This window comes from Rattus norvegicus, chromosome 3, assembly GCF_021556685.1.
Source record: "Rattus norvegicus strain SHRSP/BbbUtx chromosome 3, alternate assembly SHRSP_T2T, whole genome shotgun sequence".
NCBI classification, from domain to species: domain Eukaryota; kingdom Metazoa; phylum Chordata; class Mammalia; order Rodentia; family Muridae; genus Rattus; species Rattus norvegicus.
The window spans coordinates 113182672-113195976 of record NC_141536.1 but is presented as its reverse complement, the minus strand read 5'-3'; the positions used below and the strand labels follow the sequence as shown (position 1 = coordinate 113195976).

General features: G+C 41.4%; 1 pseudogene across 1 annotated transcript; it reads right to left on the bottom strand.

The window, feature by feature from the left end:
• Positions 1 to 6389: 6389 nt before the first annotated feature.
• Positions 6390 to 9658, bottom strand: LOC148006538 (la-related protein 1B pseudogene; annotated as a pseudogene). Its single transcript, XR_015683771.1, has one exon. The product of XR_015683771.1 is annotated as a la-related protein 1B pseudogene (transcript).
• Between the last annotated feature and the right edge of the window lie 3647 nt (positions 9659 to 13305).

The window sequence follows — 13305 nt, the reverse complement described above, 5'->3', positions numbered from 1 at the left end:
TTGCCAATGTCTCCTTAGCAAGGGGTGGGGCCTGGAATCATGTCATCTGCAAATAGAGAAACTGTGTCTTCTTCCTTTCCTATTTGCATCCCCTTGATTTACTTCTCTTGTCTTATCGCTCTAGTGAAGACTCTCAGCACTGTCTTGAATAATAAGAGTGGAGACAGTGGACACAGGCCTTATGGATTATAAATACTTTTTGTTTTTCCTATTTAACATACTATAGGCTTGTTGTATAGTCTTTGTTATGTTGAGATATGTTCTCTCTCTCTGTCTGTGTGTGTGTGTGTGTGTGTGTGTGTGTGTGTTTTAAGATATGTTCTTTCTATTCTGAGTTTCTTCAGGATTTTTAACTTGTTTTTGAGATTATAATTATACCATTTCCCTTTGTTTATTTTCCTCTCTATAGACTCTGCCATGTATCTAACCCCTGCTCTCATTCAAATTGATGGTATGTTTTCCTTTCTGTGTGAGTGTGTGTGTGTGTGTGTGTGTGTGTGTGTGTGTGTGTGTACACATTTATATGCAACCTGTTCATTCTCATTCTGCACAATGTTACTTGTATGTCTATGTTTTCAGAACTGATTGGTATTGGGTAACCAACTGATGTGTTATTCCTCATGAAAGACTTTCTCCTGCCCTCAACATTCCTTAGTTGCCTGTAGTTCTTTTCCAGGGCTGAGGCCTCTTGAGATTTACTCCTTCCACAGTAGCATGACTATTAGTGTCATCCTTGTTCAGATGACGTTTAGGCAGCCCTGTTGGTGAGACTTTACTTAGGTGGCTCCTCTGACATTTCTAGGTGATATACTCTCATACTAAACTTCCTTTTCCTTTGGCTCTCACAGTCTTTCCAGCCCTCTCTTCCACAGTGATCCTTGAGCCTTGGGTATTGTAGATATATCAGTTGGGAGTGGGTTCTGCAACTCTGCATTTTGACCAGTACATTTGTTTGTTTTACAATGGTCTCAGATTGCTGTAAAGGGAGAGAATGACACTTATCTGTGGGTATACGATAAATATTTAGAGTGTAATTAGAGATTATGATGGTTTAGTAAAGGGATGGCTGTAAATTCCTCTCCTGGATATATGACTTTACTAGCCTATGGTAGTTGGCTAGGTTCTAGTGCCAGGCATGATTCCCCTCTTATTGAGTGGCCCTAAGTTCAACTGCAGAAGTGTTGGTTATTGCTAAGGTGTGTGTGCCACTTCTGCCTCTTGGGGTCATCGTGTCATGCTGGTCCTTCATGACTTTCATTATGAAGGAATTTTGGATCTTGTTAAAAGCCCTTCAGAGTCTATTGAGATGATGGTAAGTTTTCTGTCTGTATGTCCACTCGTATAATGTACAACACTTAACGATTTACGTACACTGCACTATCCCTTCACCTCTGGCATAAAGCCAAGTTGATCATGGCAAATGATACTTTTTTTTTTTTTTACAAATTTTAAAATAAATTTTAATTACAAAAGACATATAAACACAATATAAAATTTAAGGAAAGAATCAGAAAATAAGAAAGAATTGTTTTCCAGTTTGAATGCTAAACAATGACATATGGTATGGGAATTTATTATGGAGATATGATACTTTTCAGCATCCGTCAGCACTAAATAAGCAGGACTTAACAACCTGTGTCAACAATTGGTCTTGGATCTGATTTTGTGATCACCCAGATGCATTTATTTACAGAAGCAAATGATACTTTTGATGTGCTTTTGAATTTGATTTGCAATGATTTCAGCTATTTACTTCTTATAGGAACTTGCATTTATTGCCAGAATATGATCGATCTACTTTGTTAATCCTGCATGGACATTTGATAATGTTGTGTCTTACTATAGTTGGAGGAAATATTGTACACAAGTCCTTTAAGTTCAGTTTGTTGAGTTATTAGATCTCATAAGTCCTTATTAGTTTGGTCTGATTACTTCATTACTATATATGTGTGTGGATTTGTGATCATTAATATTGAATTGTTAATTATTTATTATTTGAAAAATTTATACAAGTATACAATGTATTTTGAGGACCCCCTCCCGTTTATTTCGGATAGTTTACACTTTGGAATTGTTAAAGCTATTTTATTGGTACATACAAATTTATTAGATCTTCATTGGCCTTTAAATTGATCCTATTGTCTCTTTGAAATGCTTCTTATTCACTAACACAAAATAATAGTCATCCGTTACCTATGAGAATACTAAAATGATATAGTACTTACATGTTTTAATCCTATTTATTTAGTTAGAATATTTTTTATATTCAACTCTAAAGTTACATACAGACAAAGTTACACTGTTTATTAGTTATACCGGCTATTGAAGAGTTTTAAAACTATGGTATTTTCCTTGTATTTTTTTGGCATTATTATTTCAGTTTTTATATATATCCCAAGAATTACAACAGGAATATTTGACCTTAGAGTTTTATTTAAATTATTTTCTGACTTTCCAAACACTGGGAGGACCTTATAATAATTTAACTTCACCTAACTTTCCAGTTGAAGCTTTTTCTACTTTTCATTATCTAAGTTCTCTATATAAAAAATGGCTCTTTATAAAGTAGGCTTCTCAAGGAGGGAATGGGAAAGGGGTAGGGGAGATAAAGCAAAAAGGAAAAGAAAAGTATATTGATTATAAGTAAGAAAGAGGTAGAGCAAACAGATTATTTTTAAAAATATTTATTCATTTGTTTGCAGGAATATGTCTCTACCACATGTACACAAGAGCTTGCGGCAGTCAGAAAAGGTATCAGATCCCTTGGAGTTACAGTGTGAACCACCAGGTGCTGGGAACCCCAGTCCTCTGCAAGAGCAATAAGCACTCTCAATCTCTGAGCTATTGCTCTAACCCTGAGAAAATATCTACTGTACAATTTTCATTTAAAAAGGTTTAATTATATGTACTTGTGTATGGATATATACACATGACTGTGGGTGCCTGTGGAGGGCAGGAGAGGGTGCTTAGTGCCTTAGAGTTAGGATTACAGAAGGTTGTAAGCCTAACAAGGTTCCTAGGAACCAAACTTGGGTCCTCTTCAGATCAATATGAACTCTTAATCACTGAGCCATCTCTCCAGGCCCAAGAGATAATACTGTACATTAATTTTAGAGACATGACAGACATAATTGAAATGTAAGTTATAGAACAGGTGAGCAATTAAAATACTCAAGTATAAACAAAAATAAAAAATTTGAAATCATAATTAAACTTAAGCATTAAAATGATTAAGATAAAATGAACATTAAATGAAATAGAAGGTATTTTTGCCTTAAGTCTATTTTTCTACCGAATAGAGGACAGTTTCTCTTACCCATTTTATTGTTTTGAAGAAGAAATTCACACCCTGTATGTGGTGAGATTATCTAATATCTTTAATTCAAGTAAAGTTAGGTCAGTATGCCTTTCCAGAGAGAAGGATTTCTCTCTGGTCCCAAATTGCTTTCTCTCAAATTGCAAAGCACAACCCTTTTCTGATGTTTTGTGGGTCAGTAAGTTTGTGCAGGGCTTTTGTGCCTAAGGTTCTGAGGGAGTGTGAAGAATCAGTCCATGCTATTTAACCCTTTTTTAAAAAATTCCCTGTGGATGTGGCAGCAATTTTTTTGCCATCAGTTTCCTACAATCTCATCCTGTATAGTGGGTCCTGGAAGTGGTGGGTGGGATGGTGTAGGTACTGAGACTCTTTGCTGGACTCCCTTGCTGCACCTTTGCTGCTGTGTCCATCATCAGTGCTGCCTTGGAGTCTATTGCTCCCGTCAGGATGTTGCAGGTTTCCAAATCCTGATGAGTTCTCTATCTTCATTCTCAGGGCAATGGAGAAGCTCAGGACATTGTAGAACTCTTAGCTCTGCACTCACATACCGTCTTTCTATTGCTGTATCCATAGCTTGCTCTATTTTCCTCTCTTTGGTAGGTGGGTACTTTGGTTTCCTTTAGCTTTCCTGGTCAGTGGTGATCACAGACCTTGAGGGTTTCTCCATTGGTGAGATGCAGCTCTGCAGAAGCAGCTTGTTTCCTCTCCCTCTCCCCCCTTTTCTGCTTTGGTGGCTTTTCATTGTGATTTATGGTTTTCTCTGTCTGATCTCACAGATTTGGGCTTCTAATCACCATCTTGCTACAGACTTCTCTTTTGCCAGATTCTTCTGTCTTAACTGAATAAGGACTTTGCTTTTTTGGTCTCTATTGAAGCACAAAACACAGTGCATTGCATTCCCTCGGGTAGTTGGAAGACTTCTGGCTAGCTGTCACTGTCACTCACTGGATATACTGCTCTCATAATGACTGTATAAAGCACGTCTCTCCCACATCCCCTCTTCTTCCAGCCTCTAGACACTTCTGAATTAATACCAAATATGCAGACAGGCAAAGTTATTTTAACTTTTGACCTTTACCACAAATCTTAAAAGAAACAGTGTATACATACATGAAGAAGCTACTAGTAGATTTATCTCAATATTCATTATGGGTATCTAGTATTCTCAAACCCTGCTTTCTCTTTGCTGCAGATAATACTCTTGCTCTTGCTTAAAAGTCGGACTTTTAAGCAAGTACCTGGACTCATTTCAGTTAATTCAGTCTAATCTTTATTGTTTAGAATGTGCCAGAAAATATTTATTGCAAAAGCATTTTAGAAGGAGATACTGCAACATCTGTTTCTGTTTCTCTAAGACTTTATTTGGTTCTAGTCACAGGTAAGACTAGAAGACCTGGATACAAATCTATTACCTATTAAATGTTGCCTTCATATCTTAAATTTGTGTGTTTTCCAAGCAGTACTAAGTGACATATATGTCGGGACTGGCCTGAGGGCATTCTTCATGCAGGTTACATGTGAGCAACCTGCACTTAAAAATGCTGTATTATATGTGTGTACGTATGTATGTATGCATGTGTATATATGTATGTATGTACGTATGTACGTACATATGTATGTTTAATATATATATAATTGGGCCAGGGTCCTTGGTGGGTAGATAACCTCCATTTTCCAGGTGTTGACACTGGGCATAGGGCAATTGGGACTAGTATCATTCTTTACAAGATAAGTTCAGTAGACTCCAGGAAGAGCTGGTACATTTCTGTCTGTGCTTCCTCTGGGGTGCTTATATAACTCCAGACTCTGTGATTCATATTACTGGCAGCAAAACTTGTTGCTGTTGATTGTGGGGGGAAAGTGACTTTAAAAATGAAAGTGTATTATCCACCCTGGTTCTTAAGTGTTGAGCATTATCAGCCAGATTAAGTGAATGGCAAGTCTCTTTCTGACTTGAGTGATAAAAAGGGATCTCTAGGCCTCAGGTACTGTCGCAAGTGCTAGGCTTTGTTTGGTTGGGATGCTACCCAAACCTACAATCCCTCTGAGGGTAGTGTTTCTCCGAAGTCCTCAGAATGAATCAGAACATGCTGTAGAGACATCACAGTTAGTATCTGTGTGCTTTTAAAAGACAGACCTAGACCCACATTTTTTTTCTCTGTGGAAACCATGAAGGAGCCCATATCCATGAAGAGGGGGAAAGAGGCTTTAAGAGTGGGTGCTAAGGAGAATATTAGAACACATGTGATATGAAAGTGAAAGAGGTTCGGGGGCTATAAGAAGAAAGGGAGAAGAACAAGGGGGTCTATTAAAGCTAAGCATCATAAGAATCTTCATAAGAAGATGCCAGCAAGGTGATGTTAGTGTAGGTTGATGTCATTATGCAGGTGAAGGCAGACGCAAGATAAAACAAGGCCTGTCATTGGACGAGAGGGGAGGAAGGTGGGAACAGAGGTTTTAGAAGGAAAGGGAGAGGCTGAATGGGGGGAGAAGCAACATGGGGGCAGATGTAAACAATCCTTGCCGTGCATCTCTACATAGATACAGGTTGATATGAATATTTATGAAGGGATGGATTTCTGTAGTTCAATTTATCTTATCTAGGCGGGTGGTTTATATCTTTATCAATTGGTTGTGAGCTTATCGTGTGAATGTACTGGACTGAGAATTTAGCATATAAATCTGATTGATAAATTACAGTTTATCAAGTACTGATTTCACTGGGTAGTTAGGAATGTGAACAGAGTCCGTGGCAAGGAGCCGTGATAGGCCGGCCCATGCTGGACTTCTAAAGCCCTGATTTTACCTGGGTAGTTAGAACCTGAGAGTTCGCGGCTAGTAGAGAGCTGCTGGGAGAGATAGTAACCAGAGATAAATTATGGTGAGTTCCACATGGCCCCACGGGTGCCAGAACTAACTCTAGGGACCATCGTGGCACCTTGCCATGAACAGCTTGTAGACCGCCTGGGTCTGAGAGTACTTGGGGCAGCGTGGAGCCGCTGACATAAAAGTACCCTACAGTACCATGCGGCTCCATGGGTGCCAGCCCTAGCACAGGATAAAAGGTTAGGCATTTTTTTTTTCAAAAGTCACCATAGTCTTTAATTGTCCCAACATTGTTCAAAAGCCCAAAGGCTCTGAGATGCAAGGCAAGGTCTTAACGTGAGTTTCTATAATTTCAGAAAACAAGATACATACTTCCAATGTACAAAGGCATAGTGTAAACATTTCCATTCCAACAGAGAGGAATGGGGTATAGCAAGGGAAGATTGGATCAAAGTAACACCTAAACCTAGCAGGGAAACACTATACCATGATCAGCATCTGGGGCTTGTGGTACTATCATCTGGGATCCAAAAACCATGGACAGCAACACCCCTCCAATGTTGTCACCTGTACTATATATATAGCTTCTCTCATGGGATGATTCTACTACAGTTTCCATTGGCAGGTGTTCCACAATTCTGGAACTTCCAATAAATAGCCTGGATGTCTAGTTTACAACTTGACCTTACAGAGCTTTAAACAATGGTGTTTCAGAATCTCCTTTGCCACACAGTTTTTCAGTGGCTTCTGATGCAAGCTTCCATGACCCTGTAACTTGCATTTTACATGCTGATGAAGCATTCAAGTTCTACTGCCAGCCTGAGATGCTGTCTGGCCCCTATTACCTGTAAGTAGCTTAAGAGAGCTATAACTAGCCTTTCAACATACTTGGGCTTCCAAACCTGTTAAACATTTCTCATAGAAGTCTGTTTACATAGCAGAAATTAGCCAGTCTCAGTTTAGTTTCTCTTCTTTCAAATCAATTTGAGACTACGGGCACTTGCCCTGCCTTAGTAGTAATGTTTAATTTCTCACTTTGGCACTAATTTCCTTAAGTATAAAAAGCTCTCTGTGCACTCTGCTGGGTGCACTCCTTTCTTCCCCACACTGAACATTTTTCACTCTCTGCTTTCTCTTGCTATAGATCTGAATAAGCACAGTGAGTAGTAAACATGCCTTTGCCTAAACATAATTCTGTTTTGAAACTGCCACTGCCAAACAAACTGCAAATCGCTCTATGACTTACATTCTCAGGAATGGGCAGAATACATCCATATTCTCCATCAGTAGGAAACACAAATAGCCTTTAGCTCAACTCTCCAGTGTTACCTGCCCCTCTCCTGAGCACAATGGTCACTTGCTAGGTTCTCATTGGTGTGCTGGTCTCCTATAAGCCACTCAGAATGACTACTGAGCTCTGCATCCTTCTTTCACATTCCTTCTGAGGACCAGGTCCAACAGCCTACATACCACATAGGTTACTACAGCAACACTTCGACTTCTTGGTACTAACTTTATTAGTTATTTTTTTCATTGCTGTGCCCAAATTCTTGACAAGAAGGATTTATTCCAGTTTACAGTTTGAGGAACATAGATAGGCAGGCAGTTTTTTTATGCCAATGTATGAGATACAATTTTGAAGCCAGAGACATGGCTCAGAAGGTAAGGGCACTTACTGGGCAAATCTAACCACCTGAGTTTAATACCTGAGTCCCACAGTGGAAATAAAGAACCAACTCTGTAAAGTTGTCCTCTTACCTCCACACATACATACCATGGCACACATATGCCCACACGCAAAAAACACACATATGTGCACAATAATAAATAAAATAATAAAAAGAAAAGCCCTTTAAAACAATTTTGAAGCATAAAGGAAAAATGCCCTTATTTATTTAACTTAAATTTCTTACCCCTTAAGTATTCACATTAATACATCTTATAGTACATGTGAAATATGACAACATGTGAGTTATGCAAAGTATACTATATTAAAGAGCAAGTCAAATAGCAAAGGACCTAACAATTTTGGAAATGCTACTCAATCCTCTCTTTTTCTGCTTTATTGATCTGGGCAAAGTATAAATGCCTGGAAACAAAAGATAGAATTTGCAGTATTTCCCCAATGATAACAATTAACTTTCCCACCATGAAGTAGCCCGTGCAGCCTAAGCTAATGACATAGAAAGGAGAAGCTCCTACAGTAACAGCAGTCCTCTGGTCTGTCTCACATCATTATCGTAAAGGTGGTTTTCTCCACTGCAGGCTGGCCCAACCTTCTCCACAAGGGGGTGGGCGTAGACATTCTTGCACAGAAGACAGTATGGTCACTCTCACTTCTGCAGCACGATTTGCTCTCATATTTACATGGTATTTCAGGGAGTCACCTACTCCACTGTATATTCCGATCACATGACATCCAAGAGCATCAGTAGATCATCACCCTGACTGTATGGGAGCCAAAGGCCTGGCCAGGTATGAACTCCGGACAATCAATCAACTGAGAGAAGTCTGTCTGTGGCACATTTCGTGGAGGAGGGCCTGGAATTGGCCATTTTTCTGGTTCTATCTTTTTCCTCATTTTCTCATCCACAATTTCTACTTCTGTGCTATCCTTAAGTGCCTCCAAGATGAGATTAAGGTTTGTGGTGAGAGCCTGCACACGGTGAAAACCAGCAATCAGGGAAATGGGCAGAAATCCCTGCTCATCCATCTTTCTTCGAAGAAAGAAGTCCCGTTCCAAGTTCTCTATGCTGAAGTAATACTCAATTTGGCGCTTAATGTACTCTTTAAGCAGTGTTTCTTCCACAGGATACACCTGCACACCTGTGCCATCATCATAGTAATACATCATGCTGGTGTTAAGCTCTGTAGGAAATGGCTGCTCAGTCCTTTCCCCTGGCTCTCGATAACCATATGAATAATCAAAGTTCAATCTAGGGTTTCCTCGACCTCGGCCTCTTCCTCGGCCCCGGCCTCTTCCCCGGCCTCTAGTGGAACCTCGGATGGTACCACCCTCACTTCTCACACTGGATACTTCATCTTGATCATCTCTCTTTTCTCTATCCCGTCTCCAACTTCGTGTATCACTTTTTCTATTGTTGTGCGCTGGTTTATTTGCTTCAGGTTGACTCTAGAGCTGTTCCGGGACCCAGGTCTTTCCTGGCTGTCTGGTCTCACATCATCTAAGTGGAGTGGTACCCATTTGTGCTTATTAGCTCTCTTCCGCTGGCTGCTTGACTGAGCTTCATCCTCGCTGACGTTTTCAATAGGACCATCTAGTTTTGCTTCCCGGTTCTCTTTGCTCTCACTGTTGCTTCTTTTTTCAATCTTCTCTTCTTTTTCTTTTCTAATTTGTGGCTTTTTATTTCCTTGGCTGATAACACTCTGAGACCCCGTGTTAACCAATTCACCTGGTGTTGGCCAGTTTGCCATATCACTGAAGTCACTAGCCTTGTTGGATTTCTTTGTCTTGAGTTTTCCCGCTTTTATAATTTTGGGGGAACTGAGCTCGGCCTCCGGGGAGTCCTGAGCGGGCGGCGGCACGCCGGTGCCCACCGGGGACAGGTGCTGAGGCAGCTTCTTGGTCCACGGGAGGTTAGGCATTTTTTAATATTAACTGCAAAATGCTATTTGTGTAATAATTAAAAAGTGAAATTGCAGTTGTACATGCTGACATACTTCTTTAATTTCAGGACTCAGAAGGCAGAAGCAGGTGGTTCTCTGAATTCAAGATTAGCCTGATTTATACAGTGAATTCCAGGCCAGCCAGGGCTACATAGTGAGACCCTGACTTTAAGAATAGAATTCTCCTTCACATGTTTGATGATATTTTCCTGTATTTCTTTAAAGGATTTACTTAATTCCTCTTTAAAGGCCTCTATCATCTTCATAGATCTGATTGTAGGTCACTGTCTTACTCTCCAGGTGTGTTAGGATGTCCAGAGGCTGCTGTAGTAGGAGAGCTGGGTTCTCGTGGCGCCGTTTTGCCCTGGCTTTTGCTGAAAATGCTCTTGTGCTGGTCTTTGTCCATCTGATTGTCTCTGTTGGAGTTGGCTGGCCTGCTAGTCCCTGGTGGTAGCAGGCCTTTGGGACTGCAGGTAGAGATGATTGTCCCTAGTACAGCCACTAGCCTCTGGTTGTCTTGGGTCATATCAGGCCTCCAAGGGGACAGGCAGCCCTGGTAATTTGTCCTGTCTACAAGAAATGCAGAGACAAAGAAGGAACAGATACTTAGGGAATGGACAATCAATAAGCAGCCCAATTTAAGACCTAAGCCATGAGCAAGCACCATCCCTGACACTATTAATGATACTCTGTTATGCTTGCCTACCATAACTGTCCTCTGAGAGGCTCTACCCAGCAGCTGACTGAAACAGATACAGAAGCCCACAGTCAAACAATGGACAGAGTTCAGGGAATCTTATAGAAGAGTTGGGGGAAAGACCAAGGGCCCTGGAGGGGATAGGAGTGCCACAGGAAGACCAGCAGAGTCAACTAACCTGGCCGTGGGCAGTGGGAGTGGTAGGGGAGAAGGTGTCTCAGAAACTGAACCACCAACCAAAGATCATTCACAGACTAGACCTAGGCTCCCTGTACGTATGCTGTGCAGCTCGGTCTTCATGTGGGTCCAGACAGCTGGAGTAGAGGCTGTCCCTAAAGCTGTTGTCTGTATGTGGATCCCATTCTCCTAACTGGGATGTCTTGTCTGGCCTCAGTGGGACAGGTTGCACCTACCCCTGCAGAGACTCGATGTGCCAGGGTAGGGGGATATGCAAGGGAAGAAAAGGGGGAGGGGGCAGGGAGAGGACTGTGGGGGGATGGGAAGAGGGGAGCATCAATGTAAAGTGAATAAATAAATTAATGGGGGGAATAGAAGCTCCACTGGAAGTCTTGCCTGGCTACATGAGGTAGCCACTCCTTCAGTCTCTATATCCCCTGCTGGTAGGAATCTCAGCTAGGGTCACACCATAGACTCACTGTATCCTCCCCCACCCCAGGACTCCAGCGAGTCACCAGGGAGGACCCTTACACTGATTTCTATTCTCACTCCCAGCATTCTCCCAACATCCCTTCCCCATGCCTGATCGACATCCCCATTCCCCTCCCCACTCCTGATCAACATCCCCATTCCCCTCCTCACCCTCTCTCCCACCAAGTTCCCTCTGCTATCCACCTCCAGTGGCTATTTAGTTTCCCCATCTGAGTGAGATGTGTGTGTCCTCCCTTGGGATGTCTTTATTACTCAGTTGCTTTGGGTCTGTGGATTGTAATAAGGCTATCCTGCATTTTATGGCTAATGTCCACTTATAAGTGAGTGCATACCATACATGTCTTTCTGGGTCTCCTCAGCCTCCCAAAATAAATTATTAAAAAGAATAGAAGATCAAACACTAAACAAACAAAAACAAGCAAATATCCACAGACCTAGCTCCTGGGTAGGACATTCCTTTTACCTGAGATTTGGTTTACTATGTTTCAGAGGAATGAGAAAAAGGTAGTAAAAATAGGCCTTTAATTTTTGTGAAGATATTTACAATACGTTTAAGGCATCAATAAAACCCACCTTATTTGAGGACTGTCATCCCAAAAGCTTCCTCCTAGATGCAGGTTCTGGGGAGAGCCACTTCCTGTGCAGAGAATTAAACCTGCTATAGACTTAAGACCATTCAGATACCTAACGTTGGTTGTCTTGGCCTTGGCAACACATATAACTCACTTTGACACTGTCAATAAAAACAAAATAGGGGAATTCCTCCTACACTTTTAATGACTTATTGAGACATTAAGTGGTTTACCTTGTTTGTGAAATGTGAGCCTCATTTTCTGATTAAAAAACAATTCCTCGGATCAAGTTATATCTAATTACCTGGTGCCTGTCCAAATTGATTGTGGTCTTCGAATTCTAATTAGTCCTATGTTCCTCTGTTAAGGAAGTTTCTATTGTTCAGAATTTATCATAACTGTAGGAAACTATCTGTTTTATATAGGATTAGAGTTGGTTAAAGCATGGAGCAGCACTGGGATACCAAACTTTTTCTGATCACTTGCAAATATTCAGAACTCAGTGTGTGTCTGTGTATCTGTGAGTGTGTGTGTGTGAGTGTATGTTGTGTGAATGTGTGTGTGAGGGTCTGTGTGTGTGTATGAGTATGTATGGGTGTGTGTGTGTGTGTGTGTGTGTGTGTGTGTGTGTGTAGAAAGGGGGAACCTGGACTTGCTTTCCTCCTTACATATAAAAAGTGTAAGGAGGGGAGAGAGACAGGCCAGCTTCTCTTGGAGACGTTCGTGTGATTTATTTTAAGCCACAGGCATTAAGCCAGCCTCAGAAAGAATCAGGGCTAGCTCTGTGTGCTCTCCTGGGGGCACTGCCTTGTCCAGCCTCAGGATCTTGCAGCTGCTGAGCACTGGATTGTAAGGGTCCGACCACTGTCCTTGAGCCAGGCTTCCATGAAAACATCTGCCCAACCCATCATCACTCAGACACAGCCACACTGATTCAGTTCAAGTTTGGGGATGAGTCCAGAGTCTTTGGATTATGGAAAAGGAAATCATTAAAATAAACCCAAACTGGCTCAAATATTAAACCAATTATAGGCTGATACAAGCTACATGTCTAAATGGTTTCAGATTTGAATCCCTTTAGCCACTGAGCAGATGCAATTCAGAAAAAAAAAAAACCAACTAAATATTGGAAGAGCTATAAAGAGGCGTCTCTTCCTGCTGCCCCTACCATCCCATCTCTCCTGGAGATCAGCATGTTTGTATCATCTCTGGGACACTTTGGACACTGGGACTTTTGGCTGATCTGGCCACACCCCAGAATATCAGCCACGCCCTGCCACTAACGAGGCACAAGAAGCCTGTATCCTCTGCTGGCTCTCACAAGCTTTTCTTACTGGAAGGCACCAGATTGAAAGTTGGCTTTCTTTGCTTATTTTTGTGTATGTGTATTTTCAGGGGATATGAGGATCCCAAAGCTTAAAATATGACAAGGGTCAAGAAGAGTCTGGGTCTCAGCCACTAGAACCTGAAGCCACTTCAAGAAGCAAGGCTCCCTAGTGAAGTACAGACGTGGGAGAGGGGCTTACCTTGTTGGCCTCACACCTAGGAGACCTTTCCTCTTTAATCCACTTTTCCTGCTAAATACTGTTGTTGGCTAA